This window comes from Ascaphus truei, chromosome 1 (assembly GCF_040206685.1).
Source record: "Ascaphus truei isolate aAscTru1 chromosome 1, aAscTru1.hap1, whole genome shotgun sequence".
Taxonomy (NCBI): domain Eukaryota; kingdom Metazoa; phylum Chordata; class Amphibia; order Anura; family Ascaphidae; genus Ascaphus; species Ascaphus truei.
The window spans coordinates 545,679,906-545,690,124 of record NC_134483.1 but is presented as its reverse complement, the minus strand read 5'-3'; positions in this window follow the sequence as shown (position 1 = coordinate 545,690,124).

The window sequence follows — 10,219 nt, the reverse complement described above, 5'->3', positions numbered from 1 at the left end:
CTTTTCCTGCTGCGACCCTCCCCCCATATCTGGTCTGCTCCCCTACCTGCAGCCACGTCAGATGACGCTCATTTGCAGCGTCATTTGACGCCTGTGACGTCACGTCCCATGACCCCGCGTCAAATGACGCCGCGTTGTCATGGAGACGCGTCACAGGGTCTGACTCCCGGTAAGTTTTTTTGTTGCAGAGGCCTCACGCGACCCCCCAGCATTTAATTTAAATGCCTGGGGAAAGAGCGCAGGACCTCTGCAGCCGCCCACGCCCCCCTCACCCCCAAATCTCCCGCCCCCAGTTTGCGCACCGCTGATGTAATGTATACAGCGCAGCATATAATGTGCACATAGGCACACAGAGGAGGCGCCCTGGGAGATATGCTAGTGATGACCCCTATTAGCATATCTCCCAGGTAGGCTCCTTTCTGAGCACGTCTCTCCACGTGCTGTTTGAGGGCATGTATATAGCACTTGGGGCAAATATAGCCCTTTCCCGCCCGCCTACTAATATCCATCACTGCAAATCACATGGTGTTCAAAGCCGGAGAAGGATTTGCTCCTCTCTAAGGTGGTCTCAGTGAGTACAGGGGGTGACACTGCCCTCAATATGCAGGGACCTTGGTGTCAGCGCATTGTGACCTTGGGCAAGTCACTCTGTGTCTTAGGCACCAAAAGTAGATGTCACGGCGCATGCAGGTGACTGGTTTGGTCGCCGTGACACTGCGCGACGCGGGATAGTGATGCGGCATCCTATTGGCTTAGTAACGGTTCAGGTAAGTATAAAAAAGCAGCTTTAATACTCTGTACTCACCTTGATAAAGTACCTTGAGTACGAAACGCGTAGGTGCGTTTACTTGTCCATTTTTTTTTTGTATGACCAGCATGCATTAAACTCACATTTTTTTGTTACTTCTGGAGTGGCCTGGCTGTATTCTATTTCCTGCATGGACTTTACAGGATCCTTTGGCTGTGCTCTGTCAACGCTCTCTACTCTTCTAGTGCGCAGGTAACCCAGAACCAGTATAGGGTTTGTGTGTGCCCTAACCTAATTTAAGGTTGGGGGGCGGGGGGGACTCTGAGAGTCCACAGTGAATCTAAGATAAAGTTTTAGAGAACAGGGAGATAGAAAATAAAGTACAACTTTTTTCTACGCAATCCCCTATACCCAGAGACTCAGGGAAATGTATAAAAGTATATTTTATTAATGTACTGTATGTAGCCCCGGTGCCCTCCATGCTCCGGAGCCCCCCCTCCCGAGGTGCCGCGCGGTTGCGGGTACCGCCGGAGGCAGTGGCGGACCCGCCGGCAACACGCGAGGGTGGGAGCCATTGCAGGGAGCTCCGGCGGTGCACCCGGTTAGCGGGCCACCATTGCCGCTCACATCCCAGGTAGGCCCCAACTCCCCACCAGTCTAGTGGGTAATTGTGAAGGGATGGCCCAAGATAGGGATGCTGCCCTAAGTGAGAGTTAGTGTGCTGTCTTGTCAGAGTAAAGGCTGTCAGTGCTGTGAGGTCTGACAAGAAGGCACAGGGTTTGTGCAGCACGGTTGTTGCACGCTCCCAGTAGATTGCAGAGCGACACTGCGAATGTTAGTTACAGAAAGTTAGAGTCAAGACGGGGAAGCGTTAGGGGAACGGAGTAGGCCATAAACCCCTTAGGTCCCAGATAGGTCCTCACTCCCCAGTTTGTGGTGCTACAGGGACAGGCCCTAGGTTAGGGATCCTGTCACAGTATCGCTAGAGTTAGGTTAGGGACACAGCGGACGCTGCGCTTCCCGTTAAGAGGTTTGGGTTCCCGTTGGGCCCACAGAGAATATCTACTAGGGTGGGATCGCCCTGGCGGACCCCGGACAAAGAATTCCAGGAGCAGACGGAGTTGCCGAGCGTCAGATCTTTTTCGAAGCCAGTTGGAGATCCGAGCATGGGAGTGCTCGGGCAGGTACCATTAAATCTACAAGTGCACCAACAGGCCTATTAGTTAATAGTGACTGCGCAGTCACCCATATCCTCTCTCTGCAAGAGTGCGGGACATTGGGTGGGGATTACTGGACACTGGGTGGGATCACCTGGTGTTGGGGGAAACGTCCTGCGGGACACCGTAGTCAGTGTTGCCTCTAGAGAGGGACACCTGTCATATTATGTTGTAGTAAAGGGATTTGGTTATTATACCTATCGTGTATGTTAGTTATTGTATGATGTCCTGCGAGGAACAATTCCTGCTCTGTTAGGAACCCTCGCAGGTGGAGGCGTTGCACCGAGTACACAGTTACTCCCTTTCCTAGTATAATTGCCCCAGGTTCCCCGTGGCGGAAGCTCAGCCCTCCTGTGAGCCAAACAGGTAACGCACCACACCTGGTAACACTGTATGTTCTCCGCATCCACACTGTATATGCGATTGGGTGGGGTGGAATACCTGTTACAATTGGAGGGGCTGCTGAGATCAGACCTGGGGTGCCCTGTTCCAGTTTTTTTTCCTCTCTCAAAATGTCACCCTCACTACCGTACCCGTCGCGCTCAGAAGTGTACGACTGGGCCCTAGAGTTGCAAGTGCCACCGCTCCACACGATGGCGGTGTGCCGCGTCCCTGTAGATACACCGTCATGGGATATACACGCGGCCTTGAGGCAACACCCCAATCTCCGGGGTGCTGCCGCCATAGCGGTGTTAGATCAACATTTGGAGGACAAGGAGTATTGCTCCGTGTTAGTGAGTATAGGACAAGATATAACTGAAGACCAGGGTCCGTCCCGCTTGTGGTTCGCAGGCCCGCCCGTTTCCAGCGGTACTGTGGTGTACAATGAGCTGCCCAGTGAATCAGACTCTCCGTTGTATGGGTTCTGGCAGACCACGGGAGGAAACGTATCCTTTTTGTTGTGCCCGTGCTTGCAAAGATCATTGAGTCGATCGGGTAGTATGGACGTTAAAATTTTGATGGACATATTAGAAGGTCGGGTGGCAGAAGCGAGCGAGGAGGGGTGCCTAAAGTGTATCTGTAACCAATGTGATTGTTCGTTTTGTAATTTGGCCTGGGGACACGAATGTGGCTGCTGCAGGACCCAGATCCTGAAGCCCGTGCTACTGCGGTCTACCGAACCGCCAAAGCAGGGGAGCGCACATGCTGCAGACTGCAAGCCTGCGCTAAATTGTGTTGCAACAATCTGCCCAGGACTGGCGGGAAAACCAGAGCGTGCCGCCCCTCCTTTAAATTCCACCAGGGGGAGTGAGCACATTGAGCAGCAATCAGCCCCTTCTATTCACCATAAGGAGAGTACAGAATGCAGAGACCCACACCCTCGGATGTATAGAGTCATACGGGTCCCAAAATTCGGCTTGCCCCTGGTTGTATGCCCATGTGTATTAGAAAGCTGGAAGGGGACTGGTAGCTGGAAAGACGTGTTATCTACGTTGCCATTAGCGTTCGCGACGACGGTGGTAGATGGGGAAGGATGCCTACACTGCTGCCTTAACGATTGTGATTGCCCCGTGGGTGAATTGACACGAGGGCCCCAGTGTACCGACTGCGGGGCTCATTTCATGAAGCCAGTGCTGCTGTGGGCTGCAAAACCTGCAAAGGAAGCAAGGGTCGACGTTAATACTGAACCGGTCAGTGCAGCTAACCCCTCTATTCCCCTCACAGAAGTCTCTGAGGATGAGATGGACTGTCAGGGAATACACCCCAATGTGTATGTGCCCTGGCACGTGCCAGGATTGAAAGCCCTTGCACTAATGTGCACCTGCCTGCAAAAAGCCTATATCCAGGGAGTCGACCTGTTTCAGCTACCGCTGGACTTCAAGACCAGCACAGTGGACGGAGAGCTGAGTGTACAGTATTTTAGCCCTACATGTGACTGTTCTAGAGAGGCATTGGCGTCGGAGCCCCAATGTGAAGGTTGCGGTGCCCGGTTCTTGAAGCCTATTATGCCCCTGCCGGTAGACCCCTCGGAGGAGAAGAGCGCGACCGCAGTGGAGATACCGAAGCACGCCAGCTTAGTACCCTCTACCACTGGTTGTATCGCAGAAGAGAGACATACAAAGGAGGCACAGAATCCTCCTCAAAGATCCTCATTGGCTGCACACAAGGCTAGGAGTAAATTACAGGGTATAAATACCAGATATATAAATGTGGTTCAGTTAACCATTCGGTACAGGTAAGCAATCGCTCCCAACATTGTGAGAGGACGATTGCCACTAAAACGCCATATGGCAAAAATAACAAATCATTTATTAATATATAACTTGACACACAACATAAAGCGCACGCTCTAAACTAACTTAAAACCAATTAAAAATGTAAATGTAACGGGGGACAGTCACATGTGTAGCGCTCAGGAGTAGTTACCATCTAAATCATAAGTGAGTACATACAGCACACAGATGGTTAATAGAAAGCCAAACAAATGACTGCTGTTGAGTTAATCTCTACTCACGATGGTAGCTATAGCGTGCAGGCTAAGGTGTAGGGTTAATACCACAGTATCAATAGCGTGGGCTTCCAGATGCAACCGAACACTCAGATGTCCCTATAGCTCTGTTGGGAGATTTCCACAAAGCCTGTCACACCGTGCTACTCACAGACTATCAGAGAGAGATATACAGTACTGCACACACCTGGTCGCTCACACAGCGGGACATCTACACACATTTCAAATCACAATGCATACGTGTATAGTAGATATATATATAGAATATCAGGTAACCCTCAGTTCTAATACACCGCAGGGCACCCACACGTAAATTCTGATCCAAATCAGTATATAAAACATGTGTAATACATAGCCCGCAACTTCCCAATACAAGGACTGACCTCACCCGATTACTGCCTCCTCCACGACGTCACCGCGAGGACATCATGCCGACGTACGTTTCGCGCCTAAGGGGACCAGCGCTTTCTCAAGGTGGGAGGTGTTAGTGCAGAGCAGCGCTATCCTTTTATATGGGCTGCTGCCGAATGGTGAGGGATGTCTGTACCTCCCTCTTAAAGCTATAGACAGCTATTCTGAACCTCATGAATGTAGAAAATATCTACTTATTGAATGAATAGAGTGGGATGAGGAGTTAGTGTGTTAATTCCAGTTAGCCTGCCTACTAGTCAATGAATCAATCTGCTAGTGATGTGGCAGGGTATATGTAGTACCTATGCAGGGTGCTTGACAAGACCCATACATTTCGTAATACCAGAAATATATATACTCCATATCTTTAAAGCTAATCAAGTTGTGCTTCTATAGTAGGGGTCCACACACTCAGTCACTCTGCAATTATCAGTCATATAAAGCCCTATTCCTGTGTGTATTGTGTCTTTATTTCTAGGAGACCAATGTATGTTAGTTAGTGCTGTTTTGTTAGTGATTTAAAGAGGTTAACTGCGGAGGTTAACTGTAGTCAAACATGAACTATGTGATGAGCTCACACAGTCTAGTGTTACTGATATATATATATATATATATATATATATATATATATATATATATATATGTGAACGTAGTCCATGCACCCACATATTAATAGTGATAGGTCAGTTCGGAATATATAGCACCATGTTAATATATCGTGTGTATACTCATTTACACTGTATATATATATTAACACGGTCACCCTTGCGGAGGACCCGATCGTGATACCTCTGAGGAAGAGGTTGAAGTTCCATCGGTGGCGATGCGCCTACCGGCGAACCACCCTAGCGGTGATGCAGAGGAATCACCGGGTAAGGTGTACATACCCCCCTTCTTTCAGTGATTTCAGTGACCAACCACTCGTGGTGATGCGCCTGCTGGCGGACCACTCTAGTGAAGCCACCGAACCACCTACCTCAGTGGCAGTGAATCCTGACATGGGCCCGTGTGCCCTACTACGTCCAGTCCGGCATACTGTGATAGTACCATCGGTACCAGGCGTGGGATCAGTGCCGGTTAACGATGACAAGGGTGAGTTGACTGCCCCAGGGGTGTTGAGAGTGAGCCTCCAGGTGACCGCGGAGCACGATAGCTTCTTAAGTCTGGACACCAGGGCGAATGGCTCGACTCGACATCGCGTCCTGGCGGAGGTGTCTCCCTTAACAGCTCCTGATCTGAGTGTGAGCCCGTGCACTCCAACCCAAGTGCAAGTTGTTCCAGGACTGGGATCCAACTCTCCCGAGTTTCCAGCCAGCAAATGGACTGCCCCAGAAGTGCCGGGGACAGGTCCCGAGACCGCCACGGTGGGAACTGACAGCGTCCCCGAGGATCTGTTGGCCACCAGGGATCACCGCAGTGGTAAGGTATCTACTCCTTACTCCCTGCCGGGTGAGACAGAGACTTTAAGAAAAGAGACATTGTCCGTTGCTCGCGTCCCAGTGGAGGCCTCGTCAGTATGGAGGAACAAAGACTGTGTAAAGAGGGATTCATGGGAGGTGGCCCCCTTTAAGCCCAAGAAGGAGCACTCCATTCACCATGTAGTGGACCGCGGGAAAGGTCCTGGCCTCCTAGCCTTCCATTTCCATGCCGCGGATGGCAGGGTAAAGGCCTGATTAAGAGACATTGCACTATTCCTTCCACCAGGGGGAGGAAGTAGTTCGGAACCGGGAGTTGTCATTCCAAACAGCGCCCTACAAGAGATTTTTCTGGGGGAGGCTCACAGACGCAAAAGTGAGGTACCCCCACCTGATCAGTTAGGGGCACCACACAAATGGTCTCAGCTCGTCTCAGTTACCCCATGTGAATTGCATTGTATCCTATTGTGTAGACTCACGAGTGATAAGTTATACATATCATGCACTGCATTTTTATTGTGTAAACTTATGCCGATTGACGTCGTTCCCCAAGCGGGGACGTTGGATTTTTCACCAGGGTGAGAGTGTATCCCTGGTGCCCTCCATGCTCCTTAGACCCCCCTCCCGTGGTGCCGCGCGGTTGCGGGTGCCGCCGGAGGCAGTGGCAGACCCGCCGGCACCACGCGAGGGTGGGGGCCATTGCAGGGAGCGCTCGGCGTCCCTGGAATTCCGGCGGCACACCCGGTTAGCGGGGGCCGCCATTGCCACTACTCGCGCATGCGCAGTGATCGCGCAGGCGCAGAAAGGTCCCTAGAGCTAGGAAGAAGTCGCGCGAGTGTAGGACCAGCACAGGAAAGGTTGCGGCGGGCCCTAAATGTTCGCGCAGGTGCAGGACAATGCACCGAAAGCCAGCGAAGCCCTAGCCTACCAGGGAAGGCTCTAGGCAGGGACGACGAGTCCCAGGAGCCTCTGCGCGCCCCACGTGATGCCAGGGAGCCAATAGGGCTTAGGATCTCCCTGCAGGGAGAGGTACTTGATACATTTCGCGCGCTGCCAAAAGCCAGTTGGAGCTGGGGGAGCTGTAAGGGAAGGAAGGGTGCAGGGAGCGAGTGAAGCTCCTGCACCGCGTAAGGTCGCTCACATCCCATGTAGGCCCCAACTCCCCACCAGTCAAGTGGGTAATTGTGAAGGGACGGCCCAAGATAGGGACGCTGCCCTAAGTGAGAGTTAGTGTTCTGTCTTGTCAGAGTCACGGCTGTCAGTGCTGTGAGGTCTGACAAGAAGGCACAGGGTTTGTGCAGCACGCTTGTTGCACGCTCCCAGTAGATTGCAGAGTGACACTGCGAATGTTAGTTACAGAAAGTTAGAGTCAGGACGGGGAAGCGTTAGGGGAACGGAGTAGGCCATTAACCCCTTAGGTCCCAGATAGGTCCTCACTCCCCAGTTTGTGGTGCTACAGGGACAGGCCCTAGCTTAGGGATCCTGTCACAGTAGCGCTAGAGTTAGGTTAGGGACACAGCAGACGCTGCGCTTCCCGTGAAGAGGTTTGGGTTCCCGTTGGGCCCACAGAGACTATCTACTAGGGTGGGATTGCCCTGGCGGACCCCGGACAAAGAATTCCAGGAGCAGACGGAGTTGCCGAGTGTCAGATCCTTTTCGAAGCCAGTTGGAGATCCGAGCATGGGAGTGCTCGGGCAGGTACCATTAAATCTACAAGTGCACCAACAGGCCTATTAGTTAATAGTGACTGCGCAGTCACCCATATCCTCTCTCTGCAAGAGTGCGGGACATTGGGTGGGGATTACTAGACACTGGGTGGGATCACCTGGTGTTGGGGGAAACGTCCTGCGGGACACCGTAGTCAGTGTTGCCTCTAGAGAGGGACACCTGTCATATTATGTTGTATGGTATTGTGTTGTATGCTGTTCCCAAGTAAAGGGATTTGGTTATTACACCTATCGTGTATGTTAGTTATTGTATGATGTCCTGCGAGGAACCATTCCTGCTCTGTTAGGAACCATCGCAGGTGGAGGCGTTGCACCGAGTACACGGTTACTCCCTTTCCTAGTATAATTGCCCCAGGTTCCCCGTGGCGGAAGCTCAGCCCTCCTGTGAGCCAAACAGGTAACACACCACACCTGGTAACACTGTATGTTCTCCGCATCCACACTGTATATGCGATTGGGTGGGGTGGAATACCCGTTACATGTATGTAATGTAATTTGTTTTTACATTCGGAACCCATGTCCAGCCAGGCTGCCCGAGCTAACCATAGGCGCCGGTAATGTCTGCTGGACATCGGAGTTCAAAGAAACCAGAGGATGCCCAGAGGTGAGAAAGGTATTTGGTTAGCAGGGAAGGGCTGAGTACCCAGGTCCGGAGATCAATGCCAGTCATCTAGGATGCCACTTGTTCTGCCAGACCTGGGGGAGCCTGTCCCAGCGGGTGGCATTGAGATAGCCAGGGACGGAGGTGGCAGACTTGCACATGGATCCCGGCTATTTCATATTTCCTGCTGACCCGGATTTTCTTACCGTCTTGGCTCTGATTGGTTGCTGGGAATTTTCCCACGCGATAATTGGCTGCAGAATTTTGGGAGTGAAACTCAGAATACTATAAAGAACCTGTGAGCCAATCAGATTCGAGTTCTCCGGTAGAGAGAGCGCGGGCAGGCTTTTCAAAGTTGCTCTTGCGGGAATAGCAATCCAACCGGCTTCGCTTTCATGCCTGAGAAGCCTGCCCGCCAGAGTCTAAGTCCCAAGAAAAGGAAAGGAGGTTCAGGGCACTGCGGATTTCCATGAAAAAAATGAATTTTTTTAAGCACAACGTTTCAACCAACAAACGTGGTCTTTCTCAAGTGAAGATGAGAAAGACCACGTTTGTTGGTTGAAACGTTGTGCTTAATAAATAATATGGAAATCCGCAGTGCCCTGAACCTCCTTTCCTTTTCTTGTTAACCCTTGGAGTTTTTTCACTGACAGGGACTCTCCTGGACCAGGCGCACCGGTAACAGCAAGTATCTCTATTCAAATTGTATGGTGTGCAGCATTAACATTGTATTTAAGATTCTAAGTCCTGACATTTGCGTAAGACCTCAAAATCGAAGGTAGCGAGCACGGCTGGGATCTGATACCAATTTCAGTTCAAGAGGATTGGCAGTTACTCGCGGTCAATAAAATCCAAGTTCTCAGAAGAGAAGGGAGCGGGGGCGTGTGGAACTTCACGCCGATTTGGGAACCAGGAGATTCCGGGCTAAGTCCCGGTCAGGGGGGAACTCTTATTTAGAGTTCCCTGCACCTAGGAAAGTCTAGTTTTTTACCCCAGTCCCAAAGTAAGTGTGTCTTTTTATCTGTATTTTGTGTTCCATTGTGTGTAAGCGAATTTTTGCGAATAAACTACAATTTATTTCATTACCTTGTTTTGCTCAATGAGTGATCCTGGTAAATAACCTGGTCTCCCGTGACAATACCCCACATCGGGAATGTGAGAATCACGTCCTTGCACCTCCCATAATGCCTTCTCTGCGTGATTTCTGGTCTGGCTGTCTGCACCAACCTTTAACCGCTTCATTGCTGAACAAGACCAGCCTCCCATGAAACGCGCATTGCTATGGCTTATTATTCACATCACCTGTAAAACTGCTACAAAAAGAGGTGCAGCAAACAGCCAAATTCACCTTAACTAGGAACAAGTCCGTAGAATACATTTAAACTCAAATGTTATTTGATAGATAAAATGCTAAAATCTAATAATAAGAACTAATTGGTTCCTTTCCTGGTTATCTGACAGATTCAACAGTCCTGAGCGTCCCATTTAGTTTTTATTGTGGTCCACGCACAGTAAGTACTAATGTCCCGTGTTTGTATAGACCTGTGACTGGCCTTTCCCACCAGTGCAGTACCCAGCTGTGAAGCCCAGAGGATAAGAGGAAGGAACCTATGCTTGCTCCCACAGGTTCTTCAGTGTCAATATAAAGCGG